This window comes from Melopsittacus undulatus, chromosome 4 (genome assembly GCF_012275295.1).
Source record: "Melopsittacus undulatus isolate bMelUnd1 chromosome 4, bMelUnd1.mat.Z, whole genome shotgun sequence".
NCBI lineage: Eukaryota > Metazoa > Chordata > Aves > Psittaciformes > Psittaculidae > Melopsittacus > Melopsittacus undulatus.
Genome location: NC_047530.1, coordinates 54,867,738 through 54,874,128, shown reverse-complemented (window position 1 = coordinate 54,874,128; position 6,391 = coordinate 54,867,738).

Here is a 6,391-nt window from a genome sequence, read left to right as displayed (position 1 = left end):
TGGCAAAGATCAGGTTATAGTACCAGTCTTTCTTTTAGTGAAATGTGAGGAATTTGGAAGTCATACAGCTTCCATGTGCCTTTATATAATGGCACAGGAAGGGATTGTTCTTTTAAGATGAGTTAGAAAAGTTCTTGATTATCAGAAGTGTTGTCAGTAAAATAGATTTTCAACTCTGTAGAAGTTCTATCTCCATCTTTGTTTTCTGTATTATTTTTATGCACATAACCTGTAATTTATACGCACTGCTGCGGAAGTTTGTATGCATAAGTCACCTGGAGGAATTTTCAGCATGTATACCCCTGAAATGAAATATGGAAGGAATCTAAACTCTGGCTTGTCTTCAGTCCAATGTGATCAGTGGCTGGCTGCTGGGATTTTGCAAGGCTTTCTAATAGAAGTTGCTACTTCTAACTGGATGTGTTCCAGAATAACCTCTGAACCTTGGTATTGCCAGCGCTGGTAAACTACATAACAGTCAGCAGCTTGGCTGTTCTTTGGGGATATGATTAAAACTACTGCATTCCCTTTGGTTTAATGAAACAAGTTTCATTCTTCCATCTCAGAGTGCAGTCTAAGTTGGTTTAACTTACTCTCATTTAGGGCATAAAACTTTGGATTAGACCTCTGTTCTCTGTTTACTTAAACCTCTCTGCAGAAGATCCTTATTACGAAGCAGCGATAGAAATTCCTCATGCCCAGGAGGACTGGCTGGTTAAGTAAGAAATGTTCCTGTGATGGGGAATAGTATGTTTAGTACCTCAAGACCAAGTGCTCACTTCAGTGACCTGGCCTTCTTAAAACCCTGCGGATTTTAACTTAATTAAATGATGATGGCTTACAAGTTCAGCTCAGTGTAAACTGATTCAGAACATTTTTCCATGTTTCTCTTGTTGTTTGTTTTTTGTTTTGTTTTGTTTTTTGTTAGAGCTCCTCATCCAGATGGTGGTATTGCTGGGGCAGACAAATACACCTGGGAGCTGTCCTGAATCACACTCTGGTTGCCTTGCATGTTTACACTATAAACATCCCATAAGGGAAGAGAGACCTAAGGGTGAAGTGAGTTGTTCAAAATCAAGTAATCAGGCCCTGGACTGAGAATCTCACTCAGCTGAAAATTCAGTCTCATGTGATCTTACCTTGCTTTTTCCTAGTTTGCTGCTCTTTTGATGCCCTTTGTCTCTTGTTCTTCAGGGGCTACAGGTGTTCATAGCACTACCTTTGTTCATGAACATTTTCTTTTAAATAAAGGGTTGATAGATTGCTTCGGGGATGTAGCTGATCACAAGATAGGAAATATAACTCAAGCATCTCTGGAAATACATTTGTGATGCTGTAAACCTTACATTTTTCAAGATAGATATATTTAATCAGTACTGCTCTTGAGATTGCAATTGCGATAGAGGTGCACTTCCCCTTGTACCTGGTTAGAATTCATTTCATGTCAGTGGGGAATGAAAACTGTTTATATACAGTGACACAGATAGTAGATCGGTAGGTGTTCAAAGAGCTCAAAGTCTACATTTTATGTTTGGCCAATGTGTGCCTGTGTCATGTAAGCAGGGAGGACTACTCATCCTACTTGATATTTTTACAACTGCTATACTGAAGGAAGGAAATAGACTTATTTCAGAGTAGGGGCAATATCCATAGGGGCACCCTCTATTTTAATGCCACCCTAAAGTTTCTCTGGTGGATAGTGACACTTTGTTAAGTAGGATACCGATATGAAAACCTAAAGATTTGCCAGTATTCTTTTCTGATTTACAGTTAAGTCAAATGTTTAATTTTAAAGGATTCTGATTCTTCCGAATATTTGAATTAATGAACAATTTTCTTTATCCAGAGTCAGATTTAATTGCAAATAATTAAAAATTGTTTCAAGGAAAGCTGGCATTTATTGACATTAGGACAGCATGGTATAATGCATCTTTAGGCTGGCTAGTATAATTGTGTTTTCCTCCTCTCAGAATCCCTACCTTGATCATATTAGGCTGACTATAAAATAAATGTGAATAAATACTTCCACCAATCCCAACAGACTTCTGGAAATGTCAATTTATTGCCAATCATTTCCTTCCAGAACATAATTTGTATCTGAGCCACGGACTATTCTACAATAGCTTATCTCAGTGTAATAATACATCCAGGTCAGTTGAAGTGTCTGTGTATAAAGTGAGTCATATAGGGAAAACCAAGAACTCTTCAACTATTATTGGATAGTTAAGGCAAACAGCAGGGAAACACGCAATCTCCAGAACAGCGCTCTGTGAGGATGAGTACTTTCAGAAGGTAGAACCACAATATATTTTTCTACAGACCAATTTGTTTTTAAGAAAGGATTTTAAGTCAACTCTGCCTTTCAGAAAAACGTACAGTATGTCTCCTTTCAAGCATTGCTCATTTACTGTATGGCTGGCCTGTTTCGTGCAACACAATCCATTGACATCAAGCAGTAAGAAGTTGGAAGCAGAAAAAAAGTATCAGCCACCATCTGCTTCTGTAGTGCTCCAGGTGCTGCATACCTTTGTGTATTTCATCTGTGATTCATTTCTCATTGACCAGCTTACTCCAATATCCCATTACAGAATGTGATATTTTGGGGAGCTTGTCATTGTTGTAGGGTTGTTTGTTGTTTTGGGTTTTTTCCTTCCTCAGCTGGCTGATATTTTGAACTTTTCTGTGAGTTTCTCTGACTGTATTTTATACATTAACTCCAACTATCTCCTAGATCTGAGTCTCCTGTTCTCCGGGTTTATTTTTGATATACTTTTTCCCTTCAGTTTTGTTCTCTCCTTTTTCACATCAATTTGCCTGTTACCCCTGAGTGAACCTTTTCAGTGTTCTCTGCATTGGCTGAGGTTTTTATGTTTCTCCTTGACTTAATTTCCTTCACTGAGCCTCAGTTTTGCTTTGACATTTCTGTATAAAGGAAGGTTAACTTGGTCTGCTTGAGAGTTAAATTGTAAAACACGCTGAAAGGCACATCAGGAAATTTCTCCAGGTCTTGGAGTCAGTGTGCCTCAACACTTGTCTCGTGCTACAGTAACATATAGCATCAGTTGTAAATAGGCTGCTACATTACCACTTTCCCCGTGTAAGGGGAGACAGTGTAGACAAGGATCAATAAATAGCACATGTCAGAATGAGAAAACTGTTCCGCAGTTCTCAAGGAAGTGGCAGTGCTTTTTGCAGGGTGGATTCTCAAGGGCATCGTTATGGCTCATCCTCTGTGAGAGGGAGCAGAGTCACACAGCAGGTACAGCAGCAAAAAGTCTGTGCCAAATATTCAGCAGGCACAATTGCTCCATTATGGCTGCTAAAGCTACAACATGTACGTATATTATATACATATAGAACATATCTGAACATACTAGTATTCTCTGGGAAAAGTGGTTTTAGAACAGACTTTCAGTAAACACAGAAAATCTGGTAATTTCTTTTCTTAACCTCTATTCCCATTTTGTAATGCCCTTTTCCTCCCAGCTCTTGAAGCTTATCTTTAAGTCAAATCGTGCTGATCCTTAGAGATTAACTGTGCTGTCCAGAGGCAGGTGGGGGGCAACATTGCAATAGACAGTAAAAATCCCTTCCTGAAGATCTGAACCTTGATCTTTCCTGAAGAATCTTCATAAGACTCTTTAAACTCAAGAAAAGGAGACAGAGCTGTGAAAGGAAGAAAGGTAAACTGAGACACGGCCACATCATTCATGCAGGAATGGAATGATGTGTGGTAGCAGCAAGGCAGTAACAGGCTCTGACATCTGGAGTTGTCTTACATCCCTTATTTTTTTCCTCTTCCCAGATCTTCACTAAATCCAAGCTTCCACAGAAATACTTACATATTTTAAGTGAATGCATCACATCTTTTACCAGTTCAGGTTATCTCCCTGGTTTTATTTTCTTCATAGCATGTACTGTATCTGCACTGAATGAACGCTGTGTTATGCCACTCTCCTTTTCATTTATCCATAAGTAATATATTTGGCATGAATCTGGAATTATCCCTGCTCTCAGTTTGTCTTTATAACTTGCTGCTCCCGAAGGGAGGTTGTGATCCAGAACTGAATAGCTGTGTTTGTGAGTGAACCAAGTACATGAACCCAGCTGACCATGCAGCTGGAAGGATAGAGGGGGAAAATGTGACATCAATGCAAGGAAGGTGCAGCAGAATTTGTTTTAGAAGAATATGGATCTGTCACTGATAAGGAGGTGCAAAGAAACCTCAAGGAGTCAAAATAGGAGTTTGTGAGTTGCATATTAGAGAGAACATCCAGATGTATCTACCAATAGTAATTTAGCAAAAAGTAAATGTCTGAAAAGGGTCCAAGAGGCCAAAAAGAGAAGACTGGTTTACGCAAAGCAAAGTGAAGAAAAAGAAGGTATAATTCATACAGTCATCTTGCTCTATGAAAATCCACAAAAGGCTCCGAGAACTTTGTATCTGTGTAATTTTTATACAATATTTACTATAGAGAGGTAAACTATTTGATTAATTTTCCTTTGTTTTTAATTCTCATCCCAAAATTACATAAGGAATATTACTTTACCTTATGCTATGCAAGAAAAATCTCTTTGAATAATTTAATTTTTTAAGTGGAAGCCTTATTTTAATGCATCCTTTGTGTTTTCTTTACAGTGTTCTTTGAAGGTATGAGTACATGTTTTGCTTAGTAATTAATTGGTGTTTAAATACTTATCATTTTATGTCTGCAAGGGAAATTTTAAGAGCTTATTTTCTTGCTCGGCTGCCAGGAAATATATTTTGCAAACAACAGTTCCTCCAACATTTTTACAGAAAAATAACAAACAGAACTGCTGTGATTTGTGCTTGCTGGTGAGAGGACTTTGTTCAAAGACTGATGAAGTTAATGAGGAAAATGGGCTCACGGTCTGCCAGATGCAGCTGATACAGTTCTGGCAAAAGAACTGTTAAGAGTTCAGCATTGGGCTCTCCCTCTCTGAATGGAAACTGCTGTGCTGAGGACCGCAGCAGGGCAGGGTCCGGCTTGATGCAGGTGCTGAAGTGGTGGAATCTTACTTGCTCCATGCCAAACCCTCCAGGTGTTGCCTGTCAGAGGGGCTGGCAAACGTGCAGTCAGATAGGACCATCTGGGGTGCCTGGGGGCCTCTGCCAGTGAGTGTCCTGCCAAGGGGGATGTGAGGTGTAGCTGGGAAGGTGTGCTGGAGGTGGGTGCTGGGCTGCACAATGAGTGCCCAGAAATCCCCAGGCAGTAGGCAGGGAGCATCCAGGTGCCCACAGGGGGAATCTTCACTGGTCAAAAAGAAACTGCCCTGGAATTCACCTATGATTCTCCAGTAGAAGCTGGGAGCTGCCCTGCAGCTACCTTAACCTCTGACTACCAAATCACTGAGAACCTGGCAGATAGTGAGCTAAAACATTTAAAAAGAATATTCTAAAACATGACAACAGAAAATCTCTTTAGGCTTGAGAAGCTTATTGAACATAGAGTCTCATGTTTAGCTTATGCTGAACTATCTGGCCACAGCTTCAGCCATCTATTGAAGTAAAGTGAAAAAATAGTGTGGTGAAATCAGTACCATTAACAGCTTTTGCAAACAGAAATTCTCAGCCAGATGTTTAGGTTAATGTAGTGTATCTGTGTGTTTGAAATTATTACCAGTTGCATTAGATTGTAATTCAGGGAAACACTGAGTAAGCAGTGCACTCTCATCCTGTCCTTGTACTGGCAAAATAGAGAGGACTCAGAAAGCGCTTGGCTCATGATACCAAGAATATAATTTGCATGCACTGTTGATGGATGTTTCAGTGACGATCAACTGATCAATTCCGAGTGTATCCAGAGACTTTCTGTATAGCTGCAGGCACACTAAGTAATCAAGCTCTTGCCTCAGTTTATCATCTCTAATGTGACTATGGCATTTTACTGCATTACAAAGCTGATGTAAAGCAGTCATATTATGAATAGTGTCATATATTGGCCAGAAGTGCAGAGGGTTTACAGTAAGCCAAGCTAGTAAATCGCATAAATTCTGGAAAAAAAATCTCAGGTGTTTCTATTGCAAACTCAAATATATTTAACCCATTCTATTGGAAAGAGAGCAGAAAAGCAGTAATTCAAATACCTATTCCTGCTCCTTTTGGAAAGTTTTACTAGCTAGACCACTTTAAAGCAAGCAAATTAAAGTAATAACTTCATGCTATTTAATCCTAAATGTCATCTGAAGACTTTGTAGATGTTTTCTAGTTATAAAAATGCTAAGCTATTCTAAAGCTATTTTCCCATTTTCCTAGGTGCTTTGACTGCAGAAAAAAAACCCATTTCAATCTTTTTTCCTTGTACACAGAACTCAACCTCATTTTAGTTTGATTGGAACTCTGTGCTCAAGTGTAATGGAATTTAATTCT